Raw genomic sequence first — 18,720 nt, forward strand, 5'->3', positions numbered from 1 at the left:
AATCTGTTTACTGCCTCTATAGTCTTGCTCTTTGAAGAATGTCATATAGTTGAAATCATAAATCTGTTGTTTTTTCAGATGGACTTCTTTCATTTAGAAAGATCACTTAACATGCATCCATATCTTTGTGTCACCAGATAGCTCATTCCTTTTTATTGCTGAAGAGTATTCTGTTCTGTGGATGTACTACAGTTTGCTTATCCAGTCATCTACTGAGTAACATCTTGGTTGCTTACCTTTTTGGGAAATTATAGAAAGCTGCTATAAATATTTGCATACAAGTATTTGTGTAGACATAAGTTTTCAAATCAATATTGTAAATACCTATAAGAATGATTGCTATGATAATGTTTGTAAGAAACTGCCAAACTGACCACCAACAATGAATGTGAGTTTGTGTTGCTTCACTTCCTCATCAAAAATTGATATTAGTTTGCATTGACATATCTTCAAGTTCAATGACTCTTTCCTTAGTTGTGTCCAGTCTAGTGATAAACCTATCAGAGGCATTTTTCATTTCTGTTACAGTCCTTTTGGTTTTTATCATTTACCTTTTATTCTTTCTTAGGGTTTCCATCTCCCTATGTTACCCTTACATATCTGTCTACTTTCTAACTTAGAGTCTTTACCATATCAATAATAGTTATTTAAAATTTCCTGTCTAATAATTCTAACATCTGTCACATGAGTCTGGTTCTGACCATTGCTTTGCCATTTCAGACTGTGGTTTGTTTTCCTTTTATCATGACTTGTAATTTTCTCACTGAAAGCCAGACATGTTGTTTGGGGTAATAGGAACTGATCTAATGATGTAAATAAGCCTTTAGCATGAGGATTTATGTTGACCTAGCTAGGATGGGGCTGGGTTTAATGTTTGTGTAGCTATATGTGCTGAGGATTCAAATTCCTCTAGTGTCCTTGTGTTTTTCTCTTCTCATGACTCCAGGCTTCCTTAAGTACTCCTCCTCATGGAGAATAGTGTCTTGCAGCTCTTTTAAGCTGTAATCCACTGCTTTATACTGAAGTCCTGGGATGTGGTGGTAAAGTGCTGGAGCAGGAAGTGTTCTATAATTGTCTAAATAAATCTCAGTGTTTTAGTAGTTCTGTGACTTGGGGCTGTGATCTTCATAAATGTTTCTCCATTGGCAGAACTCTTTCTTCCCCTGCCCCCCTCGACCTCTCTCTGGCTATAGTATTCCTGAATTTGTTCCCTTGAAGCCTGACCCTTGCTGACTATTTTTGCCCTCTTTCAGTGAAATAGAAGGGCTAGAAGGGCTGCAATGGGAGAGATTCCCTTCTGCCAGCTGGGATAAAGTTCTCACAAATTCTACCCCTAGAGACTAAGCCTTTGTTATAGAGAAAGCTCTGGTCATGTTTCACAGTGATTTCTCTACTCCTCCCCTTGGCAGAGACGCAAGGGAATCTTTCTTTGATCTTCATGGTGAGAATCTAGTGAGGTTTCAACAGGTGCACCGTAAAAGTGTGGGAGATCCCCTACGACAGTGACCTCAGGAATTTCTGACTTCACTCTCATGCTAGTTCACACTCCATCTCCAGCAATTCATCAAAATTACCATTTAAACATTCTTACCAGTTTTTTTCTCCAGTAGCTTCTGTTTCAGGTAAGCAGCTCTCAGGTGCTCTATCGCCCTGATGGGCCTATCTTGTAGATTTGGGGGTGATGGTTTGCCCTGAAACTTGAGTTCTCTAGTGGGTCCAAGAATAGTCACTTATTTTCAGCATGCCAAATTTTTCTTGTTGTAAGGATTAAAGTGACAACTTCCAAGTTCTTTACAGGTCAGAGTTAAAACTGGAAGTCACCCATGTGTTAGTTTTTGATGCTGAGTTCTGAAATTTTAAACCTTCCCAGTGAATTCTAGGGAAGATCAAACACTAAGAACTGTGATAACTTATGGTGATTTTAGAGTATATATTAAAATGGGTTTAGCAACAAGGTTAAATTGAATTTAGTAAGTGATATTACTCAAGAATCAGTAAGAAAGAAATCATATTGAACCAAAATGTCTATTAAAACTGATCTGGAGAATTCTCTTGATAACTCATTTAACTTTAGCTCTTGTGAGAAGGGTCTTTGACTTGCTTGTTTTTAGGATAATTTAGTAAAATATATATATTTGTTCTCTTTATTAGCAATTCTACCAGACCTAGCTGTTAGTTCACTTTATTGCCAGTCATCGGTGGTCCATTGGTTCTAATTCTGTATTAAAAAATATAAGCAAAATGCCTAATGAGGAAATAAGCAGTATCATAAAACTTAGTTTATAATCCTGGATATGCAGATTGATAAACACATAGCAGGAACTTTGACTATTTAAATAAGAAAGTTCTGCATTAAACAAAGATTTCACTTAAAGTCACCTTGCCTGAACTGGCTCTATATTTAAATGGATCACATTCATTAGTTGAATTTTTATACCCATTTAATTAGATACAGATCTTAATTTGGGGTCTGAGAGTATATGAACTTATCAAAATTGTATTCAAAATGTTGTGATGATGTGCAATTTTTCTAGAGAGAACTTCTATAGTTTTTATTCATTCTCAAGGAAGTCTGTGGGATAATATTTAAGAATCATTATGTAGAGTTAAGTACTTAACTCTGTGACCCTAATTTCTGAATTACAATCTTAGAAATAACATCAATGACAAAGTACATCTCTCAGAATCCTAACATTCTTATGACAAAACACATCTATCAAAATATTTTCATGCTTTCAGAAGAGGGCTTTAAACATAACCTTTAAAAATCCCAGAATTATTACTTACAAAGGTATTTTTATAACTGAACATATCATCAACCCAGGAGAAAGGACTCTGTTCTATTTCTCTTTTGATATGATATTTCTAATTAATCAAAATTAATTCCTATATAAGGCAGTTACCAAATACCATATTTCAAAATTCTTTACCTGACAGTGGTATTCAGCAATAGGTGATCTCATTTCCACAAACTCAGTAAGTATTTAGATGTGTTTCCTTCTACCACTTTGTTACTGGCTCTGATTTTAAGTAAAGGACAATTTTCATATTTCAATTAGCTACTCCTCAGAAAAGCTAAGGCTCTGAGAGACTTCGTGGTATACCACTCTCCCAGAGAAAGGATATTGTAGTTTGGAATGAGGAAGAAAATGTTTTGATTCTGGTTCCATTGCTTTGTAAATGAGTAGCCTTGAGGAAGTCATTTCATATTATAAAAACTCATTTTCTTCATTTGTAAAATGGGGGTGATTTTCCATTCTGAGTTTTTGAGTTATTGTGAATGTAACAAAAGTACATGTATACTTATGTACATGTGGAATATATATTTATATATAATATGCATTATATATTATCAATTTATCTAAAGGTTACCTTCTGAATAAAAAAGTGCTAGAGTCATTGCAATAAACTCACTTCTATTGATGTAGAAAACTGCTTACATAAATAAATGTTTTTTAAAAAAGGAACAGTACAAGTCAACACTTAAGCTTTATCAAAGTTTCTTCATGTTTTTTCCAAACTTTACTGAGATATAACTGATATGTGATATTGTGTAAGTTTAAGGTGCACAACGTGACAATTTGATATATGTATATATTGTGAAACGTTTTCCGCAACAAAAAGTTAGCACATCCTTCACTTCACATAATTACCTTTTGTTGTTATTGTTGTTATGGTGAGAGCATTTAAGATCCACTCTCTTAGCAACTTTGAAATATACAATACAAATATTGTTAACTGTAGTCACCATGCTGTATTAGATCCCTAGAACTTATTCCTCTTATAACTGGAAGTTTGTACCCCTTAACCTTCGTGGTTTGAATTTTCTTACCTCAGTCAAAATTCTTTGAGAGGTAGATTGCAAGCTAAAGGCTATCTTGTTATCAATATTCAGAACTTACTTAATTTTAGCAATGGAATGAGTCATTAACTATTTCCAGTATTTCCCAGTTGAGCTTTTGTTTCTAACAATAAAAATGTGACTTCAGTGGTGTTTGAAGAAATTAACACCTTGACATAGAAAGACACGCTATGGGTCCTGTTCATACTTTCATGGTCACAGGGGTTTCCTAAAACCCAGACTAATTTGAGCTCAAATGCCTGCATTTACGAAATAGTTGGACATGATAGAGAACCTCATTTTTGAGATTTAGGGTTCTGAATTCTGGTTGCCCATTGGAATCATTTGGGAGGTTTTGAAAGTCCTGATAACCAGGTCAAAAGCTAGAAAATTTAAATCCAAACCTCTGGCAGTGGTACACAGGCATCAGTAGGTTTTGGAGCTCCAACGTGACTCCAATGTGCAGCGAACTTTGAGAACCATTGTACTAAATCAGAGACATAAACCAGTCATTACCTAACCAACTGGAAACACTGCTTCAAGGTCCTTTCTAACCTTGTCCAGCTCTCTGCTTTCATACCCAGCAACCTAACCAACAGCACAGAACGATTAGCTTAAACAAGTACCCAAGGAACGACAATCTTGTAAAACATATCTGACTCTCCTTTTCTTAATTTACCCTTTTAACTTTCCCTTCTGATATTATATTGTTTTCTGGGGGGAATTTGTTTTATTTCTTTTTAAACCTGTGTTGGCAGAATAACTTGAACAAAAAGCTTATCTTGCATGTTTGAATAACTATGTTTGGTATTGAGTACAGAATTTTCTTTAACTTTCTTTACCTTTTTTTTTTCTTAACATCTGCTCTATAGGACACTATAAGCACTGTTAATCAATAATATCTCTTTCTAGCTAATAGTACAATAAACAGCAAAAATCACATACCTTAAGACAGACAGTATTAGTGGTGCCAGAGCCTATGCAATCCTCTTACTATCTTACCATCCCATGATCCATTATAGTCAAGCATTGAGGAATGACAGACTTTGAGAAGTATCTCTTCTTCCTTCAAGCTGGTCTAACTCTCAGAAGCCATTGTAGACAAGCACACAGCAGGAACTGCCTCACACAGGAAGCACGTATGGATGTTGGCAATGGAGTTGAGAGCTCATCATTATCTCATCACTGGGTCAGATGCAGAGATTGACAAGACCAGTAACTTATGTTTGGTTCACTTACCCCACATTGAGAGCAAATGCATGTTCCTCTCCATTAGAAGGGAGAGATGATAAACCACCACCATTTTCTTTTCTTTTTAAATCCAGAGTGGTATAATGGCTATAACAGAATCGGTTGCTTTGAAAGTAATGGGGTGAGGCTGTCCACACCATTACTTTCATCTCTGGTTTCTCACCAGTTCCATCCAAGGGACATTGTAACTGAGTTCAGTGATTCACACACTCTGTATTCGCAAGTTTACAGAGTTTTGGGATTCTTCCCCTTTCAGTCCAAACTCACCAGACACACTCTAGGGAAGTAAGGGCTGGATTTCAGCAGTTTTCAGAGAGAAATTCCTATCAGAGCTTACGTGTGTTCACTCTGATATTACACACTCTTTGTGCCTTTGCTGAAAAATCCCCGTTTCACAAACAACTGTCTATTAGACAGGGTGGGTGAGAGCTGCTTCTTGGGAAATGGCTTTCCTATGGTGCTGGTGGGTCACTCATTATGGCTGAGACTTAATTACCACTTCACGAAAAATGCCATCAATGGAAAGAAAAAAAAAACAACGCTACTAGTTTGATTTAATCAGGAATGGGTCTGAAGAATGCAAATAAGGAGGATAGTGTCTAATTATTTTTCCATTTTTATCTCCATTAAAGCACATTAATTCTAAAAAATTATTTTCAAAGATGAAAGCTGATTTTCAAATTGGGATATGGAATATGCATGGGCTTTTTCTTTTCTCAGGAACATATCTTTAAGGGGGTCATCATATTGTGGGGAGACAGAGGTTCATGTTTTTATCGAACTTAGATGTATACCTAGATCTAATTCTATCTATATTTAAAGACCAAATATAATATGACAAGATAAAATGCTTACAGTCATTTACCCATTTAGAGAAAAATTCTTCCATGGGGCAAACTTTTCACAGATGGAGACGTTGAAGCTGAATCTGGCCTCTGTACCCCAACACCGAATTAAATCTCAGAGACAGAGTTTTGGATAAAGAAGAAAAGAATAGATTTATTGCTTTGCCACACAAAGGGGGCCACAGCAGGCCCTCAAAACTGTGTGTCCTGACCTGGAGGGGGTAGTGAGGGGTTTTATAGTAATGATTCAAAGAGGAAGGCATGGTAAGCTCATGGACATTCTTCTGATAGGTTGGTGGGGAGGTAAGTGGGAGTCAACATCATTAACCTTCTGGTTCCAACCTGTCCGAGGTCTATATGCCTGTGGGCAGCATACAGTTAACTTCTCCCACCTGGTGGGGGTTTCAGTATCTGTGAAACAGCTCAAAGATATTGTGACGTGTATCCCTTGAGGGGGAACCAGGACCCTGCCCCAAGGCTGCACTGTTGTGTCTTGACTGTTCCTCTCTTGTCTCTGCATCCCCTCCCTTCCCTGATTAGCAACTCTTTGAACCTGCCTGTTGGAACTCAGGGAAGGTCATGGAGGCTGAATAAAGCCTATTTCCTGTAATCAAGAAATGGGGGACACAAAAAAGGTATTTGTGCCCAGGAGCCACACAGGGTCCTGCTCAGTTTCAACATTATGAGAGGTGGCAGAGAACCCTGACTCAGGAAGGATATGAGAAGAAGTGTCACTCCCAGTCACTTCTGATTGGCCAGATTTGGAAGGCAAAATTTTGCAGGAGAAAGAGGAGAAAATGTTGACTGCCCCAGAGCTTACTCCAAAGTGACTTGAAAACTTACTTAGGTCTATTCAGTGAAAATCCATAAACAATTACTATAGAATCTTCCTATTTTGACTTATTTTTAATTCATCAATACTTAAAAAAATCTTTTTATTCATGTTTGCACATCCTCAGAATCTAAGAGATAAGCTTTGGGACAATCAGCATTTCCCTTTCTTTTGATTCTAAGACTATCTTAGCAAACATAAACCAATAACAAAAATAAATAAATAAATAAAAACATGAGAGAAGCAAGGGAAAAGCCGTTCTCACAGCGTATCAGATAAAAACAGTTTATTATCACTGTAAGTCTAGAGGATAGAAATAGAGGACCTTGAAACAGTCTTTTCAAAAGGTGCTTAAAAGGTTAGGAGAAAACATTAATACTGTCAACCCACTCAACAGACAAAGCCAGCTGAGTCAGGATTTCTCTCCTTCCTTGGATTTTGAAAAAGATCTCAGAAAACTTCTTCTTCTATAGTCTTCAAACTTTTCATCACCTGGAATTCATATTTTTGAAAGAATTAATTGACCAAATTACATTCAATGATAAGTAATAATAATTCATTGTGATGATTAATTTTATGTGCCAGCTTGGCTAGGTCACAGTAACCAGATAGTTGGTCAAACACTAGTCTGGACAATCCCGACTAATACATTCTTTTTATTATTTTTGTTTGTCAAATGACATAAAGAATTATTATTCATCGGAGATATACATGTTAGGAAGTGGAGAGAATGTATTTCACCAACTTTTACATTCGTTTGAAAAGGAAAAAATAAACGCGTAAGTTATGTAGAGTGAAAAATGAGAACTCAAGGACATAATAAAATTTTGAAAAGTAATAGCTAAATGGTTTTAAATAATACATATTTTGGTCCAGGAGAGAATCAGAGAGAAGGAGAAGAGGAAGAGAGAAGAGAGCTGTCAGGAGATGGTAGAAAGTTTAGCCAAAATATTATCATCATTCATAAACTGTTTGGTATGGAGGATTAAAGGACTAGATGTCAAATCATGTTCAGATGGTGGGAAGCTGATAGAGGTACGGGATTTCCCTCCAGTATGGGGGGCACAGTGGAGATGGGGACCATTTCTTGCAGCTCTCAGTAAGTCAGAGGGATTCAAGCTGATCTTTGCCTTCTAACCAACATAGAATGATCACACTTACCTTTTAGAATAAATGTAAATCCAGCTAGAAAAAGGATGATTAGCTGGATGGGCATTTTTATTTCAGACATAAAGACCATTTCTATTAGGCTTTTGAAACATGGCATAACCCTAGAAACTTAGAGAGAACAGATTGGGAACCATGTGTCCAGTCCTGCATTTCTCATCTTACTGATGAGGAAATGGAGGCTCTAGAGAAGGTTAATGTCTTTGACGAGACTGAATTATGAAGTCCCTGAAAAATACTGAGATTGATTATCAGGTTTCAGTCTGTTTTTTAGATTTTAGGATTTTTTTTCTAATTCATTCAGTCTTTTGATTGATTTTTTCTAATTCATTCAGTCTTTTGATTTAAATCTTTATAGAGATTTAATACTCTTTCCTAAGGGAAGTTTCAGTTTCTGAGAAGTGGATGCAGGTATACAAGTTCCAGATTTTACTTGCTCCCAACTTCCCCATTCACTTTATAATTGCCTGGGATATGTTTAAAATGGAAGATTTTTTTTTTTTTTTTTTTTTGCATCACAGCGGGGCTTTCCAGGGATCTTAGTACCCCAACCAGGGATCGAACCTGTGCCCCCTGCAGTGGAAGTGTGGAGTCCTAACCACTGGACCACCAGGGAAGTCCCTCTATTTTGTTTTAAAGTAAGCCCCTGACAGTACATGAGTCAAATCATGTTTGTGGCTAGTGTAGACTCCACACTACTGCCACCTGCCACATCAGATAGGATGGAGGTTGGCTCTACCTTTGTCTGCCTCTCCTTTCTGGTCCACGTGGGAATCGCTAACCATGAAACAAATTCTTGGTAAGGAAGTCTGAGGGTGGACTACGCATTGAACCTTGTGGCTGAAAGGAGTGTGCGATGTGTCTCTAAGATCAAAAGCGAAAAAGTTAATTATCTCAAAATTCTTTCTCTTCTTCTCTCCTCTTGAAAAACAACACTAAGGCAATGCACACATTTGGGAATTAGAGGCCAGCATGTGACTAAGACAATGGTTTAATCATGCAGGGAAGGATGGCCAGGACATTTATTTTTGTTCAATGAACTGAGATAATTTTACCCCTCTTTCTAGATGTCTCAGAAAAAGTTATTTTAGGGCCATTCAAAAATGGAACGCCTTGAGCAGTCACCTTTTATTTTAAGGACCTACAGGGAATGTTTGAGTCATTCTAATTTCACAGAAATTTTCCTGAAAGGGGAGGAATGCGTCTCTTTGCTGTTCGTGCCCTTGGCCTTAAATGTCCTGAGTGGATGGGGGAATTTGACAGCCTTTGTTCTAAAGTTAGCCCTCATTCTCTATTTCAGACTCAGTAGGAGGAGGACTGAACTTTGTAATTAATACTCAGGAAATTAGCGATCAGCAATGGCAGAGAGACAAAACAGGCACGCGGACACATCACAGCTGCCCCTGACAGGCAAAGGTCAGGGGGGCTCACGACAGCAGAGATCCCGACAGCAGGATCAGTACCTCTTTTTAGCTGGTTTTCATCCTTGTAAACGCACTTATTCAGTGTCCCAGAAGTGTAAAAGCAGGCCTCATTTTTGCCTCTGTGCCTCTGGCTATTTCCCTAGGAATTTTTTTTTTTTTTTTTTTTTAAGGGGCTGGTTGTTTCTGCTGCATGTAGATGTACTTGGATAAACCAAAGGTAGGCTCTTCATCAGAATCCAAGAATATTTTTCCTTCTCCTCTTGCATAGAAATAAGAGTAGTATCTGAGAAACAGCTTTGGTTCCAGCAGGCTTTAAGAGGGCAGGCTGTTTATTTCTGTAATAAGGGGCCATTGAAACATGAGAATTGAACCTTTCTTAAAAGGGCAAGCTGTTTATTTGAAGGGTCCTGAACAAGAGTCGGCAGGTATCCCAGGGACCACTTCTGAAGAACTTACATCTGTTGGGGAGAACAATAAACTCTTGATTGATTCCATTATCTGCAGAAGTGACAAAGAGTGTTCACAGAATTATAAATTCTAAAGGAATTGTTTCTGCATAATCATGGTTATAAAGGCTTTTATTAGTATAAGCACGTATATTTGATTATTTATGTGCGAGTGTGTGCGTATATGTATACTTAGGGCAAACAAGTCAGTGTGCGTCATTTGCTCAGTTTTAGCTACTTCTTGGAGACCCTGGAATCTGACCCAATCCTACCTTTTTTTCAATAAACATTCAGCAAACATTCTTGCCCTCAAGCACGGTGTGAGGCGCAGGAACCATCTTTGGACCAAAGGCAATGTATGACTTCCATGGGATCTTTTATTTCTCTATCATTCTGTTACCTTTTTGTTTTTTAAATTTTTATTTTATATTGGACCGTAGTGGATTAAAAATGTGTTAGTTTCACGTGTACAGCAGAGTGATTCAGTTATACGTATACATGTATCTACTCTTTTTCAAATTTTTTTCCCATTTAGGTTATTACAGAGTATTGAGCAGAGTTCCCTGTGCTATACAGTAGGTCCTTGTTGGTTATCTATTTTAAATATAGCAGTGTGTACATGTCAATCCCAAACTCCCAATCTACCCATCCCCCCAACACACCTTTCCCCATGGTAGCCATAAGTTTGTTCTCTGTGTCTGTGAGTCTGTTTCTGTTTTGTAACCCTTTTATTATAGTGGCCATGGTCTTTGCGTTATTTCCCAGGCCAAGTGTTCTTGGTCTTGAATGAAACCTTATCTGCCTCTGGGTGCTTTGATCATTCAAACTGTTTCCAGTTCATGACCTTTCTCTGTTTTCCTATTTTATCTTACCTTATATCTGGGCTGGCATCCTCATTTCTGTCACCTCCTGGCCCCTGTAAGCATTTGAGTTTGCAATGCTCTTCCCTGGGCTTACTCTTTATTATCTTTAGGAGAGGACAAAGAACCTTGTTCTTAATACAGACATAGACATACTTCATTGTATTGTGCTTTGAAGACATTGTGTTTTTTACAAATTGAAGGTGTGTGGCAACCCTGCATTTTCTGATGATTGTTAGCATTTTTAGCATTAAAGTATTTTTTAATTAAGGTATGTACATTGTCTTTGTAGATGTAATGTTCTTGCACACTTAATAGACTACAGCATAGTGTAAACATAACTTTATATGCACTGGGAAACCAAAAATATATGTGTGACTTACTTTTTTGTGATATTCAATTTATTGCATTATTTGCAATATTCATTTCTTGCTCTGGAACCAAACCCACGATATCTCCGAGGTGTGCCTGTAATTCACCAGTAACACATTCCTTAAGAGAGGCTGAAAGTGGTATCTTTAATTCTGTATTCTTGGGAAAGTCCTTTAACTTCTCTGGTTCTTATTTTCTTTTTCTCTCAAGTGAGAGAGTTGGGCTGGATAAGTGATGCTCAAATTTTAGGCTGCATAAACCCCACCTAAATAATTTGTTAAACATGTGCATTCCTAGGCCTTTCTGAATCTTAAAGTTTTAAATTATATATTTCTCAACATGAACATATGAATCATTATTTGAGCTTGTCCATCAGGTAATTTTTGTTGAGATGGTATAAGGACCATACTTTGAGAAATAATGTTCTAGATTATTTCTATTTTTTAAAGACAGCTCCCACATCTTATTCCATCTGACCTGTTTTTTTATAATGTGGAGTTGCTCCACCTCCCACCGAGAGGTGGGGTTTGTAACCTCCCCTTGAATCTGGGTGAGATGTGACTATGCTGTGTAACTTTCGGTACTAGATTACAAAAGATGATATAGCTTCTACCTGGTACCATTGGGAGAATTGCTTTTGGAATCTAACTGCTGCACAAATGAGGACACCACAACTAGACTATACCAAAAGGCCATTGGAAGATCCTATGCAGGTATTTTAGCCAAAAATCCCAGCTAAACTCTTGGCTGACAGCTGGAACCAATTTGCCAGCCAGGTGAATGAGTCACCTTAGAAGTGGGTCCTTGGAAGAGAGGTGTCATTTTAATCTCCCCCACCTACCTACTTCTTTTAGACAAGAAGCTATTTTGGACTTTGGGGTCTGGCTCCATTTGAGCTGAGAAGATATTACCAAGTTATATGGATCCCAGAAAACAAGGAGTAATGATATAAGGAATCAAGAAACTGTGGAAAGCTTGTATAGGTAAAGAAGTTCAGATAAGAATGAGGACTAAAGGAAAGATTTAAATTGTGAGCAGGAACCCAGCATAACAAGTAGGGGAGGCATATTGAGATTTAGCAATTCTTAGAGCAGTTAGGTGTAAGAGTCAAACTCTTAGCAGAGTCAGGCTTGGTCTGGACTGACTGTATTACTAATGAATTCTTGGCTCAGTCCTGGTCTCAGTGGATCCAATAGTTCCCAGACTCTGATTAGAGTTGGAAGCAGTTGCAACCTCAAGTGAAAGTGTGACCTTTGGAAAATGTGACCCGGGACCTGGGTTCTGATGTTACCATTCTACTAGTGGCACCAATGTTCTCTAACAATTTATTCTGATTACCAACATTCTCATTACACAGAATTTATTTAGTTATTATTTAGGGTCTGTTGACTTCAAACTATTATGAAGAAACAAGTACAATAAAACTGCTATTCCATTAAAATAATGGAACTATTAAAACAAACAAAAAACCCCAAAACAGACAAACAAACAAACAAAAAAAAGAAGTGGGTCCTTGGTCCCAATGGAACCATCCATCTGATGCACTGCTGAACCCCACCCAAACAATAGGCTTTTGAGTTAAATAAGTAATTGTTGTTATTGTAGGTCACTAAGTTTGGAGGTGGTTTGTTACTCAGTAACAGATATTTCAAACAGTTTCTACAATTTATAATCTAGTTTGGCCAAGTGTAACAATCAGATCAGGTGTCTTGAAACTAGACAGACCTGGCTTACACAGTGTCTCCAGAATTAGTTACTGGGTCACTGTGGTCAAGTCCCTAACACTCTCTGAAGCTCAGAGACTTGATTTACAAAATGACAGGAATATATTATCACCTATTACTTGGGGCAGTTTTGAGAATTACATGGCCTTCAGAGCCAGGCAATCCAAGGGTGTCTCCTAGGCTGCAGCTGCCAAAACCGAGGCAACAGACGTATGTCAAAGATGCTCTCCAGGAGATACTGGCACCGTGGGGTGTGGCTATGGGAAAGACAAGGATGGTGCCTCCTGGTTTGGGGGAAAGATGGCACCTGCTGAGGAAAGATGTCTTCCACTGCCTTTTGTGAGTAGTGGTAGTGTGAAATGTTGCCAGCAGTGCCTCTGTCCCTGGAGATCATCCCAACAGGTCCCTGCCTCTCCAACAGATGCTTTTTTTTTTTTTCATGTGCTTTGTTTCTTTTTTATTTTTTTTTACTTTTTATTGGAGTATAGCTGATTTACAATGTTGTGTTAGTTTCAGGTGTAGAGCAAAGTGAATCAGCTATACATATACATATATCCAGTCTTTTTTAGATTCTTTTCCCATATCAGTCATTACAGAGTATTGAGTAGAGTTCCCTGTGCTCTACAGTAGGTCCTTCTTAGTTATCTATTTTATATATAGTAGTCTGTATATGTCAATCCAGCAGATCCTTTAAGATTAGCACCTGCATCTCCTTTACATATAGTCTCAGTGCTTTTCAAACTGCTGTGTCCAGGCTCGGCCCTGGGGCAAGTGAGTCTGCATGCAAACCTTTTGATAGGTGTTTCTCAGTTTGCTACAGCCCTCTGGGCCTTGTGGAAGCAAGGCCCCTTGGTTCTCAAAGACAGATGTTTGGGGGGTTTGTCTCTCAGGTGAAAGTGTTAAAAGTTGGGGTGCCTGGTAGGGGGTATGAACCCTTCCCTCCTCAGAGAGAAGCTCTGGGTTTGTGAGCTCCTTCCTGATTGTGGGTTGCTGTGCCAGTGGTGGGATTTATAGCAAGGCTGTGTCTTAGCCTCTCCTACTGGTCTCAGTGTGACCCTTTTCTCCTTTGCTGAAGTAAAGGAGTTGCTCAGCTAGCTTTCAGGTCCTTTTCAGAGGGGATGGTTCTATATATGGCTGTAAATCCAGTGTGTCCTTGGGAGGAGGTGAGTTCAGGATCTTCCTATGTTGCCATCTTGGACATCTACTCTACTTTGTTTTCTTTTTCCTCCTTTTCCTGCTTTCTTTTGGATTAACTGATTTTTTTTAAAAATGACTTCCGTTAATTCTCTTTTTTGTTGGCCTTTTAGCTAGAATTCTTTATATTGTTGTTTTAATAGTCACTTTAGGATTCATAGTGTGCATTTTCGTTGTAGCCTACTTTCAAGTGATAATATATTACTGCACATCTAGTAAAGCAAACTTACAGTTCATTTTTTTCCTTCTTGACCTATGTGCTAGGATTGTCATAAAATTTTCTTGTGCATATATGATCAACCCCAAAGTACATTGTTACATGCCAACTAAAATACGTGGCAGAAATTTTAGAATTTCAGAATCACAATTATACAACTGTAATGTAATACAGTTGACCCTTGACCAACATGGGTTTGAACTGTATGGCCCACTTATATGCAGATATCTTTCACTAAATACTTACTACAGTACTACAATGCATGTTGAACCTGCTGATGCAGAAATGGAGGTCGGACTGTAAACTTATATCTGGATTTTTGACTCTGCAGTGGGTCAGCACCCCAACCCGCCCTGTTGTTCAAAGGTCAACTCTATTGGTTTTGGGCAAGAGGCATCCAATAAATGCTAAAATCTTTGGGTGAAAGGTATTGAAAAACAATATTCGTCTTTTAGTGCTGTATACCTGTACACTCTTTATTACTTATAAAAGGGAAAAAGTTCATTTATAAGGAAAGATGTGGTATCTAAACTCAGATACAGAACTTAGAATCACCGTTTATGGAGCAAACAGATATTATGTGCTGCCAGTGGAATGCAATGGAGAGTAAATAATCACATCTATGTGACATTCTTGCCAAAAGTGTTTCTCCTGGATCTAATCATGAGGAAATGGTCATACAAACCCTAATTGTGTGTATATGTCAATCTGAAATTCCCAATTTATCCTTCCCCCTTTGGTAACCATAAATGTATTTTCTATGTCTGTGAGTCTGTTTCTGTTTTGTAAATAAGATCATTTGTATCATATACACACTACTATATTTAAAATAGATAATGGAGAAGGTCCTGCTGTAGAGCACAGGGAACTCTGCTCAATATTCTGTAATAACCTAAATGGGAAAAGGATTTGAAAAAGAATAGATATATAGATATATGTACAACTGAATCACTTTGCTGTACACCTGAAACTAATACAACATTGTAAATCAACTATAGTCCAATATAAAATAAAAATTTAAAAAACCCTAATTGTGGGGTATTTTATAAGACAACTGAGAAAGGGAGAGAGAGAGAGAGAAAGAGAGATGAATTGATAGGGAAGTGATAAAGCAAATGTGCCAAAATGTTGACAATTGTTGAATCTAAATGAATGGTATACAAGTGTTTAATGTATGGCTATTCCTTCAACTTCTCTAAGTTTGAAATTCTTTTCAAAATTTAGGGGTTTCTTTTGGAGGGGTAAGAGGCTACTTCTGATTACATCCTTGGAAGAATGTTCTTAACTCTGAATGTTACCTAGCATGATACATCTTGTAGTAGATAAAGGGCTGAGCTTGCTTGTTTAAGGGTATATCATTGTAACGAAGTGGAATCTGCATAAAAACTACATAAAACAATCAACCAACAATTTTATAGGTTTTCAATTTGGGTCTCACTGACTGCACAGAAACCATGTTCAAATATATAGATTTTAATTAGTGACATCCACTGGAAGTCATTATATATTCATTTTGAACTCAATTTTATTATCTGGGTTAATGTCTACTTCACAAGACTTTTGTGACAATTAAATGAAGAAATACGTATAAAGCACCTAGTGAAGTGCCTAACACATAGTAGGCACTTAATCAATAGTAGTTTCCTTTCCCCCTCACATTTTAGGTACAGGTATAGGTTCATGCGGGCACAGCACTCTCCCTGGGCACTGCAGTATTCATTGATCACCCTGAAGCCTGATTCACTCCTTCACCTAACAGGAAGTTCTAATCTAGTTCCCTGACTCCGCTTGGTTCATTATATGGACCATGGACACATATGTCAATAGCACAATAGATTGAAATGTTTTTGAAGTTTATCCATCTCTGTCATCTTCATGGTGCATAGATCAGTGTCTTTTAGTTAGTAAGAGCTCAATAAATATTTTGGACTAAAAGGATTGTGAAATCTGGCAAAGCATCTTAACATCCTACCTTTCCCAACACTAGCAGATCTTTACTTGGAATGCCTGAAACTGCCATGAATTTTTACTCTATACTGAACATCTAAAGAAGCCTGGAAAATCTTCTGACCTCAAGCATAGACCATGAAGGAAATGAAAAGGAAAGCAAAGCAATGAAACGCATTTATCAATACACTTGTCATCTTTTTCTGTGCCTTAATTAAAATTAATACCTGTTTTGGGCTAAATTTAGGCTTATTTTTTCCTGTTTTCTCTTTGATGAAGAAAGATATGCTCATGGATGTTCAAATATAAGTTTTCATTTCTTTTCTCCCAGTCTATTTTGGAGACCATTTTTCATGTTTTGAAACTTTGCCAGAGTAAACAATTACCACCTGTAATTTAGCACTGTGTATATGGAAGTGTTACCAAGTTTAGGCATTACCAGGTTAGGCAAAAATGAATGAACCAAAAAAGAGAGAAGATAAAATGAAAATGGAAAATTACTCTTTAGAGATTTTACAGAGTAAGAATAAGAGCACACAGCACCCTATGGAAGAAGTCTCCAACTTCAGGCTTAAGTTGTTTAAGAAGCTAATATACAAACAAAAACATAAATCCCATGGAAGGGAAGTAAAAATCTTAATATATATTCAGTCCTTTTTTGAGACTGAATTTTTAGCCATGGAAGCACTTCCAAAAATGATTGTAGAACTAGATTGAAGGCACAGCTGTAGTAACTGCATTCCAACCAGCTTTTCTATATATTGTTGCTCTAAGAAGCTGCAATAAACATTATAATACCACATGGAATTCAAACATGGCTTTATCTTTCTGAGCAGAGGGGGAAATCCTGAGCACATTTAGACCTGGTCTTAAGTTCTGAAATGAATGTGGAAATAGCAGCAATGCCTAAGGGACTTTTTTTCTGCCATTACTGGTACAAGATCAAAAGTAATAGTGATGAAAAAAACAACTAATCCTATGATGCCAATGTGGGAATAAGAGTGCCAAGGATGGCCTTCACAGACTGCCAAAGGCAACACTCAACTTGACTTATATTTTCATCCCACCAAGGATTCAGGGCTGTATCAAGTGAGGTTCAATACCGTGATGTATTGACTTAGTGACAACAAACTTGAATAGGAGGAATTTGTACCTAATGAGAGCTCGTAGCAGTGAATTATTATCTCCTTCAGTGGACCTGGGTTATCAGTTCAATCTCACCACTCTTTTTCTGCATTACATTGTCCTGTTCAACAGAGGAATTTAGCTGTACGTGGTGTACACAACCACCTTAGGAGTCCACTTGGCCTGCAGCCTGCTACCTTGTATTTCTCAGACTGCTACTGTTCTATTTTTCTTTTTCTGATTAAAATGCAAATACCCTAGGAAGGAAATAATGGTTTAAGGAAGTTAAGTCATTTATTATTCAGTGTGAAGGTGTTTGAGTTTCTTTTTGATAGAATAGAGAAGATATTGATAGACAAATATATTTGGGAGTTAGGAATTAAGAAAGTAGTATAAGATAAAGAGAGGTGCAAATGCCAAAGTGATGCCGAGATACCACTGAGGAAGTGAGAACACATACAGTTTATGTCACGAGTTTTCCAACATTTGCCTCTTTTTTCTAAAATGCATTCTGATCCTTGGTTCAATATATAACATGGGAACTACCACCAAGGATTTATTCTCGGCCTTCATAAAAATTAGATATTTTTAAAAAAAACCCTTTACTTCCAAAGAATAGGTTTCTAGCTCAACCTGGGTCCATCGACACCTTGTAGGCAAGGATTTTGTCTTAATCATTTTTGCATTCTCAGGGGACGCAGAGTTCAGGAAATCTTGGTAAAATGAATGAATGAACAAACCTCAGTCAACTGTTATTTGTCACCAGGTTTCAGTGCTAGTTCTCGTGATCCATATTTCCAAGAAAGATTTTTCTTTCATTGCATGTCAATTGCCAGAACAGACACTTCTTACCTTGACCTCACTTCACAGTGGCTGCATCCCCACACCCAACCCCCAACATGCTCAGCTCCACGAATAAGGGCATGACCCACAATTCTTTCAGACTGATTTTTTGACAGCTATTCAGAGGCATAATGTCACACAAAAAAATCACAATACAGCCCAGGGAGGGGTCATGCTAGCTATTTCGCACTCCACATTATAAAATTTAGTTAAGTTTAATTTGTGAGTAAATAGCTTTCTGATGCATGTGAACATTTCATGCATAAATCCCTTTTCATGTCTTGCCAAATATTGAGTTTTTGTACTTTAACATGAAGTTTTCCTGAGATCTGCCTTGTGAATGTAAATTTGGAACTGATGTGAGCTGTGAGAAGAAACCAAGGAAAACAAGCTGTCATCTTGCAAACAAAATCCTTCAGTGATTTATGTGTTTGGCTTCGACTTTGGATTATTATTACTAAAATATCTGAGCTACAATGGGATAGCTGAACCATAATGTCTTATCAGAGACCTTTAAGTTATTAACCAGACTTCTAGCTAATTTGCCAAATAACAAAATATTATCTGGGAAAAGTGGGCAAAGGTGGTGGGGGAATCTTTGAATTACTAAGTCATGTTTTAGTAAAGGATGA

The sequence above is a fragment of the Balaenoptera physalus genome, assembly GCF_965194825.1.
Source record: "Balaenoptera physalus genome assembly, chromosome: 4".
NCBI classification, from domain to species: Eukaryota; Metazoa; Chordata; class Mammalia; order Artiodactyla; family Balaenopteridae; genus Balaenoptera; species Balaenoptera physalus.